This window comes from Carlito syrichta, unplaced genomic scaffold (genome assembly GCF_000164805.1).
Source record: "Carlito syrichta isolate Samal-C Ts95f unplaced genomic scaffold, Tarsius_syrichta-2.0.1 Scaffold316251, whole genome shotgun sequence".
Lineage (NCBI taxonomy): Eukaryota > Metazoa > Chordata > Mammalia > Primates > Tarsiidae > Carlito > Carlito syrichta.
Window position 1 is genome coordinate 456762 of NW_007260347.1, and position 23443 is coordinate 480204.

Consider the following 23443-nt stretch of genomic DNA (forward strand, 5'->3'; position numbering starts at 1 on the left):
CTCATAGGTCCAACTTGCCAGGAGAGGTGGAGACAGCCCCCGGCGTGGCGCGCACGGCCCTGCGGCGCGGCTCCTCCTGCAGGCAGACCCCCGGCCGACCCTCCTCTGTCCCGTGGCCCTTGCCTCCCCCAGAGTCTCCGCAGTGGGCGAGGAGGCCTCCTCCAAACTCTTGTCCCGGCCCAGCCGGAGCGATGCGCTCCTCGCGCCACAGCGCACCCCTAACCGGGCAGTTCCCTGGAAGGGCAAGGGGGGAGGGCCGGGAGTTCCTCCAAGCCCCGCCGGTCTCAGGACCCCTGAAGTTCCTCTTCAGACCTTCCAGATACTCTTGGAAAAGTCGTGTCAACTTGGATCCCAGCAAGCGCAGAAGCGCAGTGAAAGTGGCCAACCGGGCGCCCAGAAGCCGTGGCCGCTCCGTAATTAGGTCGCCACCCCTCCCCCCACCCAAGTTCATCTAGGCGAAGTGTGGAGCCGACCAGGCGGTTTTCCTCCTCCCCCCAACTCCTCCTCCGCCCCCCCCAATTCTCATCTGAGCGAGTCATTTTAGGGTGGCCGCTCTGAGGCAAGGCAGCTGCGAGGAGGACAGACAGCATGCCCCCAACGGTCCCCCAGGGCCCACCCGGGCTCTGGCCCTCTTCGGTGGCAGCTGGGGCCAGGCAGACCTCCAGGAAAGGCGTGAGGGCACCTGGGAGGGAGAAGGTGGCAAGTTACTGGATTTATGAATGAAGAAGAGAAAGAGAATCACGTGAATGGGGACGTTTAGCCGATGGTTCCACCTGCCTGGATCTTCTGGGTAACTGAGGGGAGCCGCCGGCAGGGTGGAGGCTGAGGTGCGGGTCACAGCGGCATTCTTGTCCGTTTCCTCTTGTGGCCATGGGCGGAGAGACAGGGAGAAAGAAGATGGAAAGAAACAGAAGAAAAGGAAAGAAAGAGAGGAGAGAGGGGGGAGAGAGACAGAGAGGGAGAGAACAGAGAGAGGGAAGGAAGATGGGAAGAAGAAAAGGGCAGAAAGAGGAGAGAGAGACAAAGAAGGAGAACAGAGAGAGGAGAGAAAGATGAAAAGAAAGAAGAAAAGAAGAGAAGGAGGGAGGGGGAGAGAGACAGAGAGAGATGAAGATGGAAAGAAGAGGAGAAAAGGAGAGAAAGACAGGAGAGAGGGAGAGAAAGAAAAGGGAAAGAAAGAAGAGGAAAAAAGAGAGGAAAGAGGGAGGAGAGAGATACAGGAGAGAACTGAGAGAGCGAGAGAAAGATGGAAAGAGAGAAAAGGAAAGAAAGGAGAGAGAGACAAATAAGCGAAAGAAAGGAGAGAGAGGGAGAGAAAAAAGAGGGAAAGAAAGAGGGAAAAAGAGAAAAGAGGGAGGAGAGAAGATGGAAGGAAAGAAGAGAAAAGGAAAGAAAGAAAGGAGAGAGGGAGAGAACAGACAGAGAGAGAGAGATGGAAAGAAAGAATTTAAGGGGGGAGCAAGAGAGAGGGAAAGAAAGAAGGATGGAAAGAAAGAGGAGAAAAGGAAAGAAAGGGCGAGGGAGAGAGAGAGAGAAGGAAGGAGGGGGAGAAGAGACAGAGAAAAATAGAGAATGAGGAAGAGGGTGGCAAAGAGTGAGCGAGAATAAGAAAGAGGGCACAGAGAAAGGAGAGAAGGATTGTCTCCTTGGGGAAGGACTGGGGAGCTGGGGCAGTCCCAAGCCTGGGTGCATGTCTGGGCTACTGCGCTCCCCTCCCCCGGGGTTGTATAGCCTCATCTGTCCCACTTGTGTGAGCTTGTTATCCCAAAGGGAGTCGAGGGATACCACCTTACCACCTGACTCCTCACCAGAAGCCTGAGCCCTTCAGCTCACCCCTGGGGACCCCCAGCCTGGGACCCTGGCTGGCCTTAGCGTCCCTCTCCTCTAGAGACAACGGGGAATAGCCAAGAGTGGGGAGAAGGCACAGCATGATCTTACACAAGGGGGAATGTGAGGAAAACGATCAATTTCCTTCCTGAAAATGACTTTTTCCCCCCCTGGTTTCTATGGATTACTGAGAACAGCATGAGACTGGAGGTGGCCTTGCAGAAGCTGAAATGGGTCCCAGCTCTCCCTGGCAGACAATGGCAACATGCCACGTTTTAAGTTCTCATGAAAGGGATCACTTTTATGGGCAAGAGGGGAGCCGTGCAGGGTGATTATTCGTAATTGCATAATTGTGATTATTTGTGGCAATTATGTGTCTTTACATTTGCAAAATTTATAATTATGGGTACTTTCAAAACTGCATGCTGCTCCGGCCATGGCTGTTTGAGACCGCTGTGTCTGGGCTTTCTGAATGTGGGTATCTCGCAGTCCCAGGCTTCAGGCATTAACGGTTTGTTGTGGGGCGGGGGGCGTTCCGTGATGCTCCAAGTGGGGCTTTAACTCGGCACGTTCAGAACTTGTCACATTGCCGCTAGGAGCTTGCCCACAGAGCGTGGTGCTCGTGTATCACGAGGGATATTGGCGTTTTTGTAGAGAAGAGGAATCACTGTTGATGACTGAGAATGCAGCGTGGGCCGGGGCGGGGTGGGCTGAGTGCCTCCTACACATGTATTTTATATCTGCACGATCTGATGAGCAGTAGGAATTGCTCTTAGCCTCATTTTATAGAACGGGGAAACTGATTTCAGAGAGTTTGGGCCACACAACCGGAAGGTGGCAGAACTCCTGGGCCCCTATTTGTGGCCATGATGCTGTGCATCTCCATGGAGTGGTCCGTCTAACCGGGCTGTCGGCTCTGCTCCGAATGGGAAAATTCCAGATGGAAAGGGCCATTTGAGCCAGTGTGGTGGCTCACACCTGTAATCCCAGCACTTTGGGAAGCCAAAAAGAAAAAAATTGCTTGAGGCCAGGAATCCGAGACCAGCCTTGGCAACATCACAAGATCCTATTGCCAAAAAGAAAAAGAAAAAAAGAAAAGAAAAGACCCATTTGATAATAACAGCCTCTCTTCGAAGAGGCTTAGGCGTGATCAAGGAAGCCTGGTTCTGAAGGATTTTTTCTAAGTCTTAGCTGAACCCCAGCTGTGGCGACTGAGAGGCACAGGGGAGTCTGGCACCCACCCCATCCTCACCCACCCTAATGATGGTGCAGTGGAGGACAGGAGGAGCTGGGAAGGGCACTGGAGACTGAAGTGTCTGGCACCCCTCATGTCACGGGGAAAGGAACAGTGTAATGCAGGTAAGCTAGGTGCACCAAGGCGGAGCAGACGTTACTCCAAAAAAAATAAAAGAACAAAGGATATGGACGCGTCGTGTTTGAACAAGACTGTACTCGAATCACAAGGCAATCAAACAAGAGCAAAGGAAGGGACAGAAGTTAAAACTTATTTGTTGGCTTCAAACATATATTTATTTTTAGCCAAAAAAAAACCAGTTATGTTGTCCAGACCCTGCATTTTGCTGGGGAAGGGTAATGGACGCTCAGTACTGACCTGACCTCTTTCTTACACAGAATAATCACTTGAGCGCACTGGAAATGGGAGCAATTATCAGGTTGTTTGGGTAGAAGCTTGACTCTGTGCTGGCTACGTTCATGGACATTATCGCCTTTTGGCTCTGGAGATGGGTTTTTCTGGGCTGTTAACTGCAAGGGGCGGCCTCCCAGTGGTCAGGGCTGCTTGTGTGGTGGGCTTGGGGAAGATACAGGGAGGGTCTTGCTGGAGACAGGCACAGGGGCTGTGGGGAGACAGATGGCTTGTCTCCCACCCTGCTTTTCTACCACCCCACCCCTCCCCCCAAAATCCAAATCAGGGGAAGCTAGTAGGAAGGCATGTCAGATCAGGGCCACTCATCATGCCCTCCCCTCCAGATGTCTACCTCCTCATCACTGTTAAAAAAACACCATGGAGGTGATAAGATCGCCCCACATATCTTGCTATAAAACGGTCTGTTTCCTCTGCTGGTTATCAGGGGTGTCTGATCAAAGAAATGGTGCCTGGGCCTGGTTATCTAATAACCAAATAAATATCCAGGTCAGCCTCCTGGGCTGGGAGAGGTAGGTGGGCCGGCCCAGGATAAGGAGAGGAGGCCAGGATGGACCGGACCCTTTTGGTGACCATTTCTGCTTCCAGAGTGAGCATACTGACTCAGTCCAGAGTCACCCAGATCTTCATTTGTGGCCTGCATGTTGGAGAAACTAAGGCAGGTAAAAAAACCTGGTACACCCCTGAACCTGGCACAAAAACCTTGCACGTCACAGGGACTCACTACACATTTGCTGAATGAATGAACAAACTCTCACAGAGTGAGCCCTGGGCTGATGTCTGAAGACCTGATTTTGAGTCTTAATGGCACCAGGTGCCTCCCTTGCCTCTGCCTAGTGCTGGCGCTGCAATCCCCTCGGAGTCTGTTTTATCCTCTGTAAAATAGGCAATGCCCTGCTACCCTGTGGAAATAAGAAGACCACGTCCTTGGATGTGAGCATTGGCACAGAATCCAGTCTTTTCAGGCCATTAAACTCCCTGAGAAGTTGAAGGTCAAATGACTGGTGTGTGATGGAGTCTGGATGGAGACCTGGTCTGGTCCTGAACGTCTGGCCCCTCAGCCTCACCCGCTTCAGTTCTGAAGAGCATCCTGTCCATCTGCTACAGGGACGCCAGTTGTGGAGCTGTCCGTAGGCTGCCTGGGAACTGTCCCCACTAGCCCTGTCTCAGTCTTCTTGCTCCATTTGGCTACTGTGTGTAAGGGTGGGGGAGGAGGATGGCATTGGAGAACTTAACCTGGCACCTGGTATGTAAGTCTTCGGTGAACATGTTTTGGATGAGCGAATGGATAGCTGGGTGGATGGGTGGATGAGTGAGTGGTGAGTGAATGGATAGACAAGTGGGTGGATGAGTGATTGAAGGATGGTTGGGTGGGTGAATGAGTGAATGGATAGGTAGATGGGTGAATGGATGAGTGGGTGGGTCAATGAATGCATGGGTGGGTGGGTGGATGAGTGGATGGATGGGTGGACGGATGGATGAATGGGTGAGTGGATGGGTGGATGGATGGATAGATGGTTGGAGAATGGATGTATGGGTGAGTAGATGGATGGATGGGCAGATAGGTGAATGGATAGATGGGTGAATGAGTGGATGGGTAGATGGATGGATGAATGGATGAATGGGTAGATGGGTGGATGGGTGGATGGATGGATGGATGGACGGATGGACGGACGGACGGATGGATGGATGGATGGATGGACGGACGGACGGATGGATGGATGGATGGATGGACGGATGACTAGCATTGTGATTGTCACAATTATGCCCAAGCTGAATGGCTTGTTAATTTTAACCTCACATTTATTAATGTGTTAGTCATAATTAACTCATGTATTAACACACCCTCAGGTTGCTAGTTCTCAAACTGTGGAACTCCATGTTAATTCCCGCACTTGAGGGGTGCTTTTCCACAAAGGTAGGATCACGTGTTCCTCCTATGAGTGGCTATAGGGCCAGCTTGCAGAGAAGTTGCTTAAACTCTTTGCTGAATGAAGAAGGGATCACTCGTTCTTACACTGGCAGCCTCATTTGCCTGGAAGGTTTATGTATGTATGTATTTAAATTTCTGGGTCCCCAGGCCAGACCAGCCCTCTGATGTCAGGGCTGCACGTGGTGGTTGTAGAGTGACTGTCTAAACAACTGGGTCTGGATGCAAGTAACTTCTTCTACACGACACCCAGATCCTGGATTCCTGTGGAATAGTTTGGAGCTATTTAGACGTACCCAGGCTTGCAGGTAGTCTGTAGAGAGAAAGGACTGGCTTTCATTTTACTTGAGAATCAAGAAAACTCAGCTTGTGTTGATGCTAGCAACGAGGAGAGGCAGCCCGCCCAGGGGAGGAGGAAGGTTTCTGACTCTGAACGGAGTTCGTGTCTTGGTGTTGCCACTCTGGAGGTGCGTGACGTTAGGCCTTTGGGCACAACCTCTGTGAGCCTTGTGTTGGTCATCAAAAAAGTAAGAGCCCTTAAGGTCTGGGGAGAATGCAGCAAGGGGATGTAAGAAAAGTTCTCAGCTATAGGTCCCTGGTGAGATGGCGGATGTCATTATTATTTCAGAGGGGACGGACTGGGTTTGTGGTTGAATGACCTCCATGGCCCCAGACCCCACGTTGGGCTCAGCACGGCAGGATGTTGGAGCTGGGAGAGCCTCTGCAGATCACACAGTCCATTCATTTTCAAGCGGTTCCTTTGGAGGAGAGGACAGGGAAGGGAGGCAGAGAGGCTGGCCTCTGAGCCCTCCTTCTTCCCCAGTATCGTCTTGGGGTCATCATAGTGCCCTTGGTGGGGTGGCAACTGGTGGTCCCACAGGTGTCTGACAAACATGAGGACAGTGAAGAAGAATCCACAGCTGTCAGAGCAACAATGATATAGAAAGTTCTAGATAGTATGGTGTCTCTTGGAAGAAGCAGAAGAGCTCGTTTGTGTAGTAAACCTAGAACACAAACCTGCACACAGCGTTGCATGCTTTTCATCTGTGCCTGTGTCTAAGGCAATCCTTCACACATATCTGAGTGAAACCTTTTTAGGAGGGAAGGGAGGAAAGGGATATGGAGATGGGGAGGCCAAGAAAAATAAATACAATAAAGACATAAGACAGATGAGGGTCCTGACGTAGATGGAGGTTATTAGCATGCCATCAACTCAGGAATATTAATTTCTGCATCTGAGGTCCAAAAAGCACAATAAACAGAAGAGAAAGTAAACCTTTGACTACTTCTTCCAACTATGGAGAAACTGAGGCACAGTGCAGGGAAGGAAGATTGCCAAAATGGCGGTTTGGTGTCATGCTGGAGTTGGAATTCCTGACTCCTGGTGCTGCTCTTGATGCTGCTGTGCCTGGACAGAAGAGATTGGCATAGGCTCCATTTTCTTATCCCACCAGTGTTGGCAGAAGGACTTTTGGGGCAGGGTCTCACCTTCCCACACCCACTTGCCCTCACCCATCCACCAGCTGGGTGGCAGGACAAGGCAAACCTATTGTGACAAAAGCCTTTGTTGGGAGGGTCTTTTGTTGACAAAGGGGAAAAAACAGAAAAGTCAGGGAACATGTGTGACTTCCAACTCTGTCGATAAAGTTTTTTGCTATCTTCCATTATAAAAATCAATAGGCCAGGTATGGTGGCTCACGCCTGTAATCCCAATACTTTGGGAGGCTGAGGCTTGAGGATGGTAAGAGTTCGAGACTGGTTTGGACAACATAGAGAGAACTTGTCTCTACAAAATTAAAAATTAAAAAATTAGCCTGGCATGGTGGCATGCACTTGCAGTCCCAGCTACATGGGAGACTGAGCCAGAAGGATCTCCTGAGCCCAGGAGGTTGGGGCTGCAGTGAGCCGTGATTGTGCCACTGCACTCCAGCCTGGGGAACAGAGTGAGACCCCCAATTAAAAAAAAAATCAATATATGCTCCTAATATAGTATTTTAAAAGCACAAAGTTTATTATTTTTCTCCCATTATAGATTCAATAGTGCTCCTAATATGCTATTTGGAAAATACAAAGTAGAAAAATGAAAACCATGCATAGTCCTATAACACAGGGCAGCCCCTGCTGATCTGATGTCTGCTTCCTTTCTTCACTTCTATCTTTATTTCCCATCTGTGGTCACATTTAATCATGCGGATGCCTGAATAAACCACTGCTTTCCCAGTTTCGTCTTTTGAGTCACCTTCCTTTAAGGAACTGTCAGGTGCAACATGGGAAAGAAGTCTTATTTTTTGGTCTAAGCATCCTGCGAGCTGGCTTTGCCTTTGTGTGGTTTCGTTTGGAGCCTGCCGGCCTGCTGCGTAGCTGTTTATCAACCTGCCTTTGCTTTGGATTTCAGTCTGGAAGCAGCAAATTGATTTTAAATAGTAACACCTCAAAGGGGATGTTGTTTGGGGGTTTACAAATCCATCGCCCTCCGCCGGCTACCCTGTGGTGGTGTTCTGGCTGGCGTGTGCCATCCATAGGAGGCCGGGGGCATTGCCCAGGGAGCGGGTGGCTCTGTTCAAGGTGAACAGACAGTGCTCTCTGTTTCTCTTCTGGCCGTCTGCCTGGTCTGGGGGTCTTGGGGAATGGGAGAATCAAAATCTGGGTGTGGGGGGAATCTTACAAGTTCTCCCAGCTCAGCCTGAGCCGAAGACCTTACTTCTTTTTTCCTGCCCTCCCTCTTCTTTTTAAACAGTTTACAATTAACATTCAGGGTTTAATCTTCTCCCCCACCCCATGGAATTTTCATCTCTCGATTCATGCTACAAGATAAAATCCCTGTTTATCCAGTTGCATGAATAATTGATAAGCTCTTTCCAACTTGCCAGGAGCAGCGTATCAGTCTCGCCTTGTGGCCTGGAACCCTTGACAATTTCCGGAGCGCCGGCAAGAGATCTTTGTACAGTTCCTGTGTGGAGCCCACTGACTTTCTGTCTCAGAGGTGGGGGTCGATCTCTTGATCCTGACTCATGAGCCAGGGATGAGGTGTCCAGGGTGCCAGCTCTGGGGATGCAGGGGTCAGGATGGGGGACACATCAGTGTCCACTTAGACTTTCTGAAACTCAACATCTGTGACAGGTGCGGACTTGATTCTGCTGGGAACCTCCCGGCTGGCCGTTTCAGGGTTCATAGCATTAATTACCTCTAATCTGTTCCCTGATAGTGTAAAGCAGGCCCAAGAAGTGAAGGCATTTTCTTTCCTACATATTTAATGGATTTAATGAGATAACAATGAGAAGCTGTGTCTGGGCTCTTTAATGCGCTTGGCACTCTGGCCATGTTTAGATGATAAAAGGCGGTGGGCTGTTATTTATGTGCTTAGCTGGGGTTTATTCTTTTTAAACAGGTCTGAGCAGCTGCCTGTTATATTTGGCTCATGCTAGCTTAAAAAAAGAATGTATAGGCCCTACTGCAGAATGTCCCAGTGCGTCAAGGCCAAGGTAAATGCAACTTGGGGTGGTTGTGAGGATGCCAACTGCCCTGAAGAAAAAAGGACCAAGATACTGTTCCTTTCATCCCTGCCCTTGTTCCCCACCACCCTGCCAGACTTCAGGGTGACTGACACTTGGGTCTAATGGAGCTGGAATTTTGCTTGTGCCCCCACTGCCAGTAGGACACTCTTGTTGAGATCTGTTGAAAGGAGCCGGCTTCCAGACTCTTCCAGGACTTTGCCACGGGGAAAGTGGGGCTTTAGGTCAAGTCCTTCATATTTACCAACCCCAGGCATTCATTCAGTTTTCTGTCTCATTTGGGGAGGATGGAGAGAAAATGGATCAGAGGCTGATTTTTTTTTTTTTTGCCTATTTTCCCAAAGCTCCAGGAAATTAAGAAATGTGCCATTGGTATTAACAATTTTTTTTTTTTAGTCAGGGTCTCACTCTGTTACCCAGGCTGGAGTGCGGTGACATAATCACAGCTCACCACAGCCTTGACCTCCTGGGTTCAAGTGATCCTTCTGCCTCAGCCTCCTGACTAGCTGGGACTACAGGCATGTGCCATCATGCCCAGCTTATTTTTTGTTTGTTTTCTTTTTTTGAGACAAGGTCTCTCTATATTGCCCAGGCTGGTCTTGAATTCCTGGGGTCAAGCAAATCCTCTCACCTCGGCCTCCCAAAATGCTAGGATTATAGGCATGAGCTGCCACATCAAGCCTAGCAAATGATTTTTAAAAACTTAAAGAAGATCTCCCGCCATAGGTCGAGGGTCCCAAGTAGACCCTGGTTTGTGGGCTCTGGTGGCCGTGGGAGATGAGTCATCACGTGGAGAGCTGTAGGTGACACAGGATGGCAGGAGTGATGGTTTTCCCTGTACCTTTTTTCTACCATATTTTTCACAGTTTGAATGTCTGTGCCTGGTGGCTCCAGCAAAAAGGGATCAGAAGGAGTTTCTGGGGTGACATGGCCCAGACCTCAGGCCTGGTCATGGGCTGGGGAGAAGCTGGAGGGTGTCTGTGTGGTTTGTGGACCCACCTGCAGACCCTGAAGACCAGCAGGCATTTCTCTGGAAGACAGTCTCCGAGGTGGCTCTGAGCAGCCCGCTCTTGCATCTTCCCTAAAGCCATGGGGCCCTGCTATGTCTGCATGGCTGTGTGGCTTATTGGGAAGAAGAGTGTATGGTGGATTCTAATGACCTGTATGCTATGAAAAAGGTCAAAGGGGCGCGGGAGGAGAACAGAGGAGCCAGTGCTGGTGATCCCGTTCCCACAGTGAAGTCTTGCCCAGTGGGGCCATGGGCAGGAGCCACTCCCTGCTGCTCTTGGGGGAATGCAGGTCCCTGGGCCTCTGCTGGTGAGGATGGCACCCCATCGTGTGTGTGATTTTGATATTTAAGCTGTACGTGTGTTGGACCACATGAACCAGTTTGGATGGCTTATCTGAGTAAATGACTGATGTGGATAGAACCCCAAGGCCAGAGCTTGGCACAGGGCAGTGTTGGGAAATGTGGGCTCATGATAATGATGATGATCATGATGAAGAGGAAGAGGAGTTAGGATCCTAGGAGTCAGGAGTCTGGGTTCTAGCCAGCCAAACCACCATCCACTAGTGCGAGCTCAGGAAGCCTCTGTTCCCATCTCAGATTATTCATCCATAAAAGGCCCCAGGCACATGGGTGGAGGTGAACCATGCCAAGCATGGCCCTAATTGTGAGAAGCGGACACCCCACAACTTTTGATCTCTTGGGGTGTGGTTTCTTTCCTCTCTTTTGACTTATGAGGATGTAAAACACATTCCTATTACAGAAAACAGTAAGAAGCAGAAAAGCCCATCACTCATTCATTCAACAAATGCCTGTTGGGAGGGGTAAGAGCAAACCCTTGGTGGGACACAGAGTGAAGCCTTGGGCTCTCTCTGGGTGAGGCAAGAGCTGCAGGAGGACTTTGAGTCTCTCAGCAACTCAAAAGCCTGTTCCCAGCTGTGGGCCATTGAACCAGAAAGGGGGATCCTTCAAGTCTCTGAAGGTCTCTGACCCCAAAAGTCCCCTGAGGAAGGACAGATTTCCTGAGGGGGAGTAAGCTTAGGATTTTGACAGGGAGTGATGTTTTCTCAACTTTGGGGGCAGCAGAATGCACAGACCTAGGGGAAGGAGCCCCAGGAAGGAGGCTGCAAAGTGTGCATGAAAGGGGGCAAGGACACTCAGTGGGAATGCCAAGGGGCCCAGCCAAGTTGCCTGCCCTGGGGGCCCAGTAAGAGGTGTGGAGTTTCCCATTAGACACAGCTGAGATGATTTCCGATGTTATGTAGATACGGGATGGATGTCACTGGATCCTTTCTCAGTTGTACTGTGAGAGAAAATGTCTCTGTGGGGTACTGGTGTATCCTCCACGCCACTTAATGCTTGCCACGGTCTCCTTCACTAAGGGAATGCAGCTCTCAGGCTCAGAGCTTGTGCTCAGGGAGCAGAACCTAGCCAAAATTTAATTTTGATGCTTTGTTTTGATTGCCCTTAAAAAAAGAGCAGTTATCTTCTGTTGGCCATGAGAAATACTACTTCCTATTTCTGTTTTTTTTTCTCATTTTTCATTAAGGTATATTTGCATATAGTAAAGTCAGTCCTCTTTAGTATACAATTCTGTGAGTTTTGATAAATGTATACAGTGTGTATACTACATCAAGATATAGAAGAGTTCCATTACCCCTAAATTCTCTTTTGGGTCTGACAACTTCTCACTCCCGGTACTTGGCAACTAATGGTCTGTTTTCTGTTCCCATTATTTTGTCTTTCCCAGAATGTCCCATAAATGGAATCATATAGTACGTAGCTTTTTGAGTCTGACTCCTTTCATGTAGCAGGATGCATCTGATATTCCCATGTGGTATATCAATAGTTCATTCCTTTTTTTAAAAAATTGAATCTGAATCTCACTCTGTCACTTCGACTGGAGTGCAGTGGCATGATCATGGCTCACTGCAGCCGCCATCTCCCAGGCTCAGGCGGTCCTTCCACCTCAGCCTCTTGAGTAGCTGGGATGACAGGCACGTGTCACCATACCCGGTTAATTTTTAAAATTTTTTTGTAGAGACGAGGTCTCACTGTGCTGCCTAGAGTGGTCTTGAACTCCTGTGCCCAAGCAACCCTCCCTCCTCGGGCTCCCAAAGTGCGGAGATTACAGGTGTGAGCCACTGTGCCTGGCCAGTTCATTCCTTTTAATTGATAAGTAGTATCCAATTGTAGGGATATACCACAATTTGTTGGGGGACATTAGGGTTGTTTCCAGATTTGACGGTTACAAATAAAGCCCTTATAAACTTTCATGTACAGGCTTTTGTGTAAACACGAGTTTTCATTTCTCTTGAGTAAGTACCTGTACAAGGGATTGCTATGTTGTATAATAAATGTATGTTTAACTTTGTAAGAAACTGCCGAGCTGTTTTTCAAAGTGGCCATGCTCTTTTGCATTCTCATCAGCAATGTATGATGTTCCGTGTCCTCATCAGCACTTGATGGTGTCAAGAGTATTTTGGGTTTTGTTAGTCTACTGGGTATGTGGTAGAATCTCGTTGTGGTTTTAATTTGTATTTTTCTGATGACTAATGATGTTTGACATCTTTTCATAACTTATTTGCAATCCATCTATTTTACTTGGTGAAGGTTTCAAATCTTTTGCCCATTTTTCATTTAGATCGTTTGTTTTCTTATTATTGAATTTTAAGTATTTTTACACATTCTGTGTGCAAGTTCTTTAACAGATACATCATTAGCAAATTATTTCTCCCAGTGTCTTTTCTATTAATTTTCTTTTTTTTTTTTTTGAGTTGGAGTCTCACTCTGTCACCCAGGCTGGAGTGCAGTAGCACTCTTACAGCTACCACAGCCTCAACCTGCTGGGCTCAGGTGATCCTCCGCCTTAGCCTTCCAAATAGTTGGAACTACAGGTACATGCCACCACGCCCGGTTAATTTTTTGTTTTGTTGTAGAGATGAGGTCTCGCCAAGTTGCTCAGGCTGATCTCAAACTTGTGGGCTCAGGCAATCCTCTCACCTCAGCCTCCCAAAGTGCTGGGAGTATAGGCGTGAACCACCACGCCCGGCTCCTATTAATTTTCTTAATAGTGTCTTTTAAAGATCATAAGTTGTTAATTTTGAAGTACAATTGATCATTTTTTCTTTTATGGATTATATTTTTAAGGTGATAGCTAAGAAATATTTGCCTAATCCAAGGTCACAAATATTTCTTCTATGTTTTCTCCTGAAGGTTTTATAGTTTTAGGTTTCACATTTAAGTCTGTGATCTATTTTGAGCCAATTTTTGGATATAGTATGAAATATGAATTGAGGTTAGCTTTTTAAAATTAATTTTCAACTGTTCTAGCACTATTTGTTGAGAGGATTACCCTTTCTATATTTAACTGCCTTTGCACCATAAGTCCACCTCTATGTATAAGCCTATATCTGGAATTTTATTCTGTTCCACTCTCTGTATGTCTACCCTTTCTCTGACACAGCATTGTCTTGACTACCTTACTTTTATAGTAAGTCTGGAAATCAGCTGATGTGACTCTATATTTTAAAATAAATTTTTAAATTGTAACTTTATTCTTCTTTTTCAAAACTGTTTTGATTATTCTTCTTTTGTCTTTTCATATACATTTTAGAATTTATTGATTTCTACCAAAAATTCTACATGGGCTTTGACTAGAATTGTGTTGACTATCAATCAGTTTGGAAGAATTGACATCTTCACAATATTGTCCTTAGCTCATCAATATGGCATGTCTCTCCGTTTATTTAGGCCTTTGATCTTCTTCATCATTATTTTTTGTTTTCAGCATAAAAAGTTGTGTATTTTTATATGTTTAAACTCCAGTTATGTTCAAAGTACTCTCTGATGCACGCCTATCGAGGTGCTTTTTCCACCGCTCCAAACGGCTTTTGAACTTGTCAATTCTGATGCTTTTTGGTGTTTCCACTATGTTTTGTTTCATTTCTTTCACATTGGCAAAACATTTACCTTTGAGGACTTTTTTCATGTGGGGAAACAAAAAAAAGTTGCTTGGGGTGAGACCGGGTGAATAGGGTGGGTGGGGCATGAGAGCCATGCCATTTTTGGCAAAACACTGCTGAACATTCAGCATGATGTGAGCAGGCAGACTCATATCACCCATCATGAAATGGGCAAACCTGCTGAAAGATCTCAAAAAAAAAAAAAAAATTCACTGAAGCTGAACATAGCCTCTTACAACAACTCTAGCTAGAACACTGATACTGATGGGTTCCTCCTAGAACACTTACCTGGCAGGGGAAGCCTGTACTACAAGGGGCCCACCCTAAAAAATATAGATAATTCTGTTTGTGTGTGTGTGTCCCCCTTGTATAGAGAGCTTGCATGTATCTTGTAAGAGTCATACCTAAGTATTTTTATAGGCTTTGGTGCTATTGTGATACCTTTAAAAATTTAATTTTTAATTGATAGTATGTAGAAATACAATGAATTTTTACATTTGACCTTGTATCATGTGACCTTGCTAAACTCTTTTTTGTGTTGTAGCTTTTTAATAGATTCTTTGAAATGTATGTGCAGATAATCATGTCATCTGTGAATAGAGATAGCTTTGTTTCTTCCTTTCCAAATGGATGTCTTTTTCCCCCTTTTATCGCCCTGGTACAATATTGGATAGGAGGGATGAGAGCTGATATCTTTCCTTCTTACTTGATCTTAGGGGAAGAGCATTCAATCTTTTACCATTATGTATAACATTAGTTGTAGGTTTTTGGAAGATTCTCTTGATCAGGTTGAGGTTGTTCCCTGCTAGTCCTTCATTCCTGGGAGTTGTTGTTTTTTTAAATCAAGAATGTGTGTTTGCAAAATGCTCTTCTGTATCTCTTATGATGACCGCATGATTTTTATTCTTTAGTCTGCTGGTGTGGTGAATTATGCTGATTGATTTTTGAATGTCAAAGTAGCCTTGCCTTCCTCAATTAACCATATTCAGCTGTAATGTATTATCCTTCTTTATATACTTTTAGATTTGATTAGCTTGCATTTTGTTAAGAATTTTATCTGTATTCATGAGGGTTATTGGTCTTTAGTTTCTTTTTATTGTAATGTCTTTGGTTTTGGCATCAGAGTTATGCTGATCTCATTAAATGAGTTGGGAGGTGTTCTCTCCTCTTTTGTATTCTGGGAGAATATGTGTAAAATTGGTATTATTTCTTTCTTAAATATTTGGTAGAATTCACCAGTGAAGCCATTTAGAATGAACCAGTGTATTTTTTGGAAGGTATTGATTCTACATTTTATTTACTTATAGATATAGGATTATCCAGGCTATCTTTCATCTCGAGTGAGCTTTGGCAGTCTGGCAGTCTTTCAGGGAATTTCTCTATTTCATCTAAGTTGGCAGATTTGGAGGCAGGAGTTGATTGTAATATTCCCTTATTATCTTTTCTTCTCTGTGAAATAATGTCCAATCTTTTATTCCTGATATTGATAATTTGTATTATTCTTTTTCTGCTGGTCAGTCTGGTTAGAGGTTTATCTGTTGTACTGACATTTTTTCAAAGCAACAACTTTGGGTTTCATTTTTTTCTGTGTTAGTTTTTTGTTCTGAATTTCATCATTAATTTCTCTTCTTTATCATTTCCTTCCTTTTGTTTATGATTTCACTTTATCTTTGCTATTGGCTTATTATTTATATATCTTTAAAAAGTTTTAGAGGTTGCTCTAAGTTTCACAGTATGAATCTTTAATAATTCTAAGTTTAAATGATATGATATGACTAATCTCATACTGTCTAGTCAAAGAAACTTACAAAAATATGCAGATAAATCTTTCCTCCGGCACTTTGTCATTGGGGTCATAGATTTTATTTTTACATATGCTATGAGTACACAATAGTTTGTTACTACTTTTGTTTTGATTACTACTTTTTGAAAGTCAGTTATTTTCTAGACGAGGAGTTAAACTTTTTTCTGTAAAGAGTCAGATGGTAAACATTTTAGGTCTGCATTGCAGGTCATATAATTTTTGTCACAACTGCTCGAGTCTGCCATTGTAGTGTGAAAGCAGCTATGGACAATATATAAATTTGAATGGCTTTTGATTCAATGAAGCACTTTATTTACAAAAAAGCAGTGGGCTAGATTTGACCTGTGGGCTGGGTATACACTTTGGGTTGATAGTTTTTTCTTTTAGCACTTTTGTCTTCTGGCTTGTCTCATTTCTGAAGGCAATCAAGATTTTCTTTCTATTTTAATGTTCAACAGCTTGAAGATGATATGCCTAAGAGTTAAATGTGTTTGTTTAATTTATCCTGGTTGGTATTCTCCGAGTTTCTTGGATCTGTGATTTGGTGTGTCATTGCTTTTGGAAAATACTCTTTGTACCTGGCCCAGAAACTGGTTTGTTTTGGTTAATGTTCCATGTGTACTTGGTTGGAGTGCTCTATAGGACTGTCAGTTAGATAATTATTTCTTCAAATTCTCATCTGTCTTCTGCTGGAATTTCAATTATACTTTGTTAGACCATTTGCTGTTGTCCTACAACTCTTGGATGCTCTGCTTTAAAAAAAACAACTCCCTTTTCTCTTTGAGTTTGAATAATTTTTATTGACCTATTCTCAAGTTAGTTGATTTCTTTTTTAACCTGTGTTGCATTTACTAATGAGCTTATCAAAAATTATTCTTTGTCTCTGTTAGTATGGTTTTTATTTCCATTTGATCTTTTTCTTACAATTTCACTCCTCTGCTGAAATTACCCGTAAGATAATTCATGGAGTCATGGTGCTCTCATTCCTACTAGAGTCTTTAACATACTAGTCATAGTTTGTTTATTTATTTATTTATTGCATTATGATCTCACTCTGTCACCCAGGCTGGGGTGCAGTGGCATGATCATGACAATCACGGTTCATGGCAGCCTCAATCTCCTGGGCTCAGGTGATCCTTCTGCCTCAGCTTCCCAAGCAGCTGGGACTACAGGTGTGTGCCACCATGCCCAGCTAATTTTTAAAATTTTTTTTGTAGAGATGAGGTTTTTCTGTGTTGCCCAAGCTGGTCTCAAACTCCTGGGCTCAAGCAATCTTCCTGCCTAAGTTTCCCAAAGTGTTAGGATTATAGGCATGAGCCACCGCGCCTGGCCAGTCATAGTTATTTAAATTCCTATCGAATAATTCTGATCTCTGTATCATAGCTAAGTCTGATTCTGTCAATTATTTTACCTCTTGACAGTGTGTTGTTTTATTTCTCACTTATTTGAATATCTCACATTTTTAAATGGAAAGCCAGACATCTTGTGTAGGACGATAGACACTGAGTTTCTAATGTCTGGGGATGGACCATACCTTTATTTCTGCTAGGCCTTTAGTGTGGAGAGTTGAGTTGTTCTATTTAGGAATTCAACTGTGTTTAGGTTTGGTTGTTGCTATAGTTACCCCCAGTGCCCCATAGCTTCAAAGCTCTCTTGTGTTCGTTTGTGTTTAGGTTGGGGGCTGGTTTGCTAAAGGGTTTTCCTCACATCTGCTCCTCCATTAGCTTCGAGTATTCCTTTGTGCTTTGCCACAGAGCAGTCTCTCTGCCTGCTCTTGCCTGGCCTCCAGCAGTAGACCACTGTGACTTGTTACTCCATGCCTGTTTGCCTGGTCGTAGGAACTGGGGACTGTTCTCTGTTGATCTGAATGTGTCTCAGTCTTAGCCAGGCACTGTGTGGTTCTGTCTACTCCCAGCTATAGGTCTGGGTTTAGGATGTATCCCTGCCAACCCACGGGACCCCAGGATCAGAGGATTTTTTTTTTGTTTCCTTCAGTTCACTTCAGGGGTTTTCACTAGTGCCTTTATGGGAACAGACTTTATTGCCTCTCCCCTGGACATTTTAGGGAGATTCTGATGGGACTTTGTGCTTTTCCTGAGTGGCTGCTGTTCCCCTCCCCAGACCTACATTGCCGAGGATATTTTCTCAGGATTCTTCCCTTGCCCTTTCTTATCTTTTGGTAAGCACTCAGTTCAGCCATGGAAACAAACTTGTATATGGAGTGAATTCCTCCTGTGTCTGCGACTCCCAGAAGTACCATGTCGTCTCTGCAGCCTCACTCAGCCTCTAGCAAGTTGTTAAACATTCTAACTGATACCTTTTTTTTTTAAGTCTCACTCCATCGCCCAGGCTGGAGTGCAGTGGCATGCTCACAGCCACTCCAGCATCGATCTGCTGGGCTCTGGCGATCTTTCCGCCTCAGCCTTCCAAGTAGCCAGAACTACAGGTGTGCGCTACCACACCCAGATAATTTTTGATTTATTGTAGGGACGAGGTCTCGCCAAGTTGCCCGAGCTTGTCTCGAACACATAGGCTCAGGCAATCTACTCTCCTCAGTCTCTCAAAGTGCTGGGATTACAGGCTGAGCCACCGAGCCCGGCCCTGATGTTTTTTCTACTGGTGTCTAATGGCATCTACTTCAGGTGAGCAAGTGTTCCAGTCCTGTCTCTCCACAGAGGCACGTATCTTTCTTTAGATTTCAGGTTAGTTGGTTGCCCTGCAACCGTAGCAACCTGCTGGATTAAAGAAAAGAGGCAACATTTCAAATGATGTTTTTTTTTTTTTTTTTTGGTTGTATTACTAAGGATGGAGGGATGCTCTTTCCAGTTTTCTGCATCTGAAGCAGTCTGTCTTCTTTTAAAAATAAATTTTCTCTGGTAAAAATAACGTGTCCTTTAATAAGACATAAAGCAAATATAACATATAAATATTTGCTTTATGCAAATATAAATATTTGCTTTAAGCAAATATAAATAATAACATAAAGCAAAGCAAATACTATGAAGCAAAGTAAATAATATAAAGCACCGACAACTGGTTAGGGGACAACTGGCTCTGGAGTCAGCATTCATATCATGCTTTCCTTGTGACCTTGGAGAAGCCACTTTACATCTTGGAGTCTCAGTTTCCTCATCTGGGCAACAGGGATCAAATGTTACCCAGAGAATTAAAAGAGCTAGTATGTAAAAAGTGCTTGACTGATGTTAAGCGGTCCACTACATTAATACGATTAATGGAGGTTTTTAACTTACATAGGTCTAAAGACCATCTCTGTAATCTGGAAGGCAGTCCCATATGCATGCAGTTGAGAATTGAGGTGGTTTCTCTCTGTATGATTCTCAAGTCTCGTGGCCTTTCTCCTACCCTGCCCACCTCCCTCCCTCCCTCCCTCCCTTCTCTCTCTCTCTTTCTATTTCTCCCTCCCTCTCTCCCTTCTCTCTTTCTCTCTCTATCTCTCTGAAACTGCTCACTGGTGGAATTCTCTGAAGTAGCTTCTATCACTACTCCCACCATTTAAAGCATAGCCTGAGGCAGAAGAAGACATGTAGATCAGGAAATATTTGAAGAGTATGTGTGAGAGAGATAGTGAAAATATCCAGCCTAAGACCAGGCATGGAGAAAGTACTCAGGAAACACTGGTATAACATGAAGAAGGAAATCTACAGATGGGGGGAGAAAGGAGTAACTGGGGATAGACTACCAGCTTAGTCACTGTGTGTGAACCTAGAGCCATGTGTCTGGGTGACCTTGGGCAAGACCCTTGACCTCTCTGAGCCTCAGCAAGATGGCAGAGAACTTTGCTACCCTCCCTCCTCTCTTATGATTGTTAAGAAGCTGAAATGAGTCAACGTCTGTGACCATTTGAAAACCTACAAACATAGAAGGCATTAGTGTTAAAAATGAGCACTCAAATCCATTCTGAAAGGTTGAAGGATATGTGAATAGTGGACCTTGGGGCCTTCTCAATTATGGCTTCAGAAATAGTTAGGGTAATGTCAGGCAACAAGTGATCAATTCTTTTCCATGTTTCTTTCCCAAGGAGGCACTTGGGTTTTTGTGGCTGCCTGACGTGTTTCTTAACAAGTTATCTCCAACTGGAGAAACATCAGTAGTTGTCAAGGTCACAGTGTATCTGTCTGATTTATACAAATCGGTGAAACAATATCTCCAGCCTGTTCTTTGATCTTGGTTTGAAGTAAGTCAACGTAAACACTCGTGGGAGCTGGGAGGAGATCCTTCATCTAAATGTGTCTACAAATCTTTCTTGGATGCTCAGGGTGAGGCCTCCGCTTGTGGCTTCAAAGGCCTCATCCATCACGACAGGGGGAATAAAAACTCGAGTTATGCTTTATTAATCTTATTGATTGCCACCCTTGACCCAACTCAACCCATCTCCAACTGTGGCAGGAATTCCAAACTCAACTTTGGCTGCAGTAGAACTGCGCTTCCTCCACCGCCATCCCCTCTGCACCCCGCAACCCCTACCTCCCCCCCCCCCCCCCCCCCCCCCGTCTCTCTCTCGAATCATTGAGAAGGGGAGGGGAAGGAGGGTCTCAGTGTTGGCGATCCAGCGTGATGGAGGTTAAGAGGGCTGGCTCTGGAGCCCGACTGCCTGGATTTGAATCCCGGCTCTAGCATATATTGATCTTGGGCGTGTCACAGAAGCCTGCCCCTGTCTTAGTTTCCCTATTTATAAATTTGTATGTTGTATTGGTAAGCAGAATCAGTAGGCAATATATTAAGAGATTTGTTTGCAGGAATTGGCTTATGGGATTGTAGAGCCTGGCTTAGTAAGTCTGAAATCTACAGGGCAGACCAGCAGACTGGAGGCCTTTGAGCAGGAGGTGAGACAGGAGATCACAGGCAAATTTTCTCCTTTCTCAGGAAAACCTCAGTTTTACTCTTGAAGTCTTTCCACTGACTGGATGAGGCCCCACAGATTACTAATGACAATCTTTACTTAAAGTCACCTGACTGCAGAAGCTAAGCCATGCACACAATCCCTTCACAGCAGCACCTCCGTGAGAGTTGGATGGAATAACTAGGTGCTAGAGCCTGGCCAACTCGACCCACAAAACTGATCATCACAGATGGATGGAATTGATGTGAAGAGTACGAGGTATTATATGTAAAGTTTGTAGGGTGGGGTCTGGGGTAGAGTTATGCTCAATAAATATTAGCTGTTATAATTGCTGAGAGGATTCAACGAGAGAAGACACACTGACCATCCTGTGTACAGTAAGTGCTCACAATACATTAGCTGTTATGGCTTCAGAGTGTCACTCAATACAGTGTGTGTATTGAGGTTCTGCTTTGTGCCTGGCATCGGTAATGTCGAAGCTGTGATGGTGGTGAGGGCCCTGGCTGGGACCTATGGTAATCACACACACACCACTCACACATGGTTGATGACACATAGTGGCTTCATAAGGTGAGAACTTATGAAGGATTCAGAATCTGGGGACTTGGGGAGGCTTTTTTGAAACCAGCGAGTTTGGAGTTGAGGGCTGAGGGGGGTTTACTGGGAGATGGGAGGTGCGGTGGAGGGGGCAGGGCTGTGGGATTATGTGGCAGCTAGAAGGAGGGGCACCAGCGTCAGCTGGGACTGTGGGAGGAGTTCCAGCCAAAACCTCATGTGAGTCCTGACTGGGGATACTTGGTGGCTTTGAATTTAGATTGGCATTTCATTTCTCAGCTCTTGTCTGAGAAAAATTAAAATAATACTTATTGGCCCTGTTTATTTTTAAATAACAATACCCATATTATTACTAACAATATCATTCCTAAAAACAGTTTAAGATTTTTTTTTTTTGCAGTTCTCTTTGTCTTACTAGGGATGTGCATTCAGGTCAGTGTGTTTTTAATCACCTGAAATGATTCTTCTATGATTGGCAAAAGTAGGCATTGACAAACCCTTCCTTAAAGCCCAGATAGCCCAGGTGCAAAATGAGACACCTTCTTGAAAGAGACAAGGACAAAGTTGTTTAGCATACACAAAGCTGGGAGTTACAGCTGGACATAGAGACTTACACCTGTCATCCTAGTACTTTGGGAGGCTGAGGCAGGAGGATCGCTTGAGCACAAGAGTTTGAGATCAGCCTGGGCAACATAGCAAGATTTCATTTCTACAAAAAATAAAACAAAAAATTTGCAGGGCATGGTGGTGGACTCCTATAGTCCCAGTGCACCTGTAGTCCCAGCTACTTCGGAGGCTGAGGTAGGAGGATTGCCTGAGCCCAGAAGGTTGAAGCTGCAGTGAGCTATGATTGTACCATTACACTCCAGCCTGGGCAACAGAGTAAGGCCTTGTCTCTATAAAAAAAAAAAGTTGAGTGTTGTACTTGGCCTGTCTTCTGTCATCCCCCCAGCCTTGCAGTTTGTCTGATCCAGTTCATGTTCACAAATACCCTTTGTATCCTCACTGCCAGCTTGGGTCCCAGCCATCTTTACCTCTCACCCGACAAATATCACAGCTTCCGAAATGATCTCCGTGTTCCCACCTTGCCCCATGTCCTGTCTGCATCGTATTGTCCACAACAACCAAGATGATTTCTTTTCCAAACTGATCTGTAATATCCTACAGAAAAGGGGCTCAAAGAATTGTCACACACAAACTGTTTTAAGGAATGATAATATTGTTAATAATAATATGGGTATTGTTATTTTAAAATAAATAGGGCCAATAAGCGATTATTTTAATTTTTCTCAGACTAGGAGCTGAGAAATGAAATACCTCCGTGGAACTGGAAGTCACGTTCTTGCCCTATCTCAGAAACGCCCCCTCCTCCTTCCCCAGAGAAAACCACTGTTTAGACATCTAATAATCAGCTCATGTGCCTGCTTCTGAACTTTCTTTCAATGGAGTAATTTGGATTGTATTCTACTGAATCCAGCTCCTTTTGTGTAACACTTTTATGAGAATCAACCATGTTGTTATGTGAGGGTACAGCTCTGTTGTTATCCTTGCTGTACAGTGTTCTGTATATGAACATGCTATGATTTATCTATCTGTTTTGCTGTTAATGGATATTGTTTCCATTTTGGGGCTACTACAAATTATATATATATAAAATTGTCAGAATATGTATATTATTACATATTATATATATTAACTATATATATTCTGACAAGTTTGCAAACTTGCCACCATGTGCTTTTGTTGGCAGCACTGTATGAATAACTTGGTAAGGTCTCAGAACCTTGGTAGATCAGTGTCTCACAGCTGCATTTCTGTCAATGTGTGGCAGTGTCTTGCTGAGTGGCATTCATTATTTTTGTTGCATGTTTTTGTGTGCCATCATGAAAATGGCGGAGCTTGAAGTAGAGCAACAAACAAACATTAAGTTTCTTTTTAAACTTGGCAAGAGTGGAAGTGAAATCAGGGGCATGTTAATCCAAGTTTATGGGGGATCATGACATGAAGAACACAGCAGTGTGCAAATGGATTAAACATTTTTCTGAGGGAGAGAAATTGTCACTGATAAAAAGAGGTCAGGACTGCCAGCAATGAGCAGAACTGATAAAACAGTACAAAAATTTATCAAATTTTGTGTAAAAATTTTTGACTGACTGTAAGAAACATAGCAGACCAAATAAACATTGTTAGAGAAAGAAGAAAATCTTAACTGAAAATCTTGGCATGACAAACGTGAGTGCAAAAACGGTCCTGAAGGAGCTCTTACATCACGACAATACACCAGCTTACACAGCACTGTGTGTGAGGGAGTTTTTAGCCA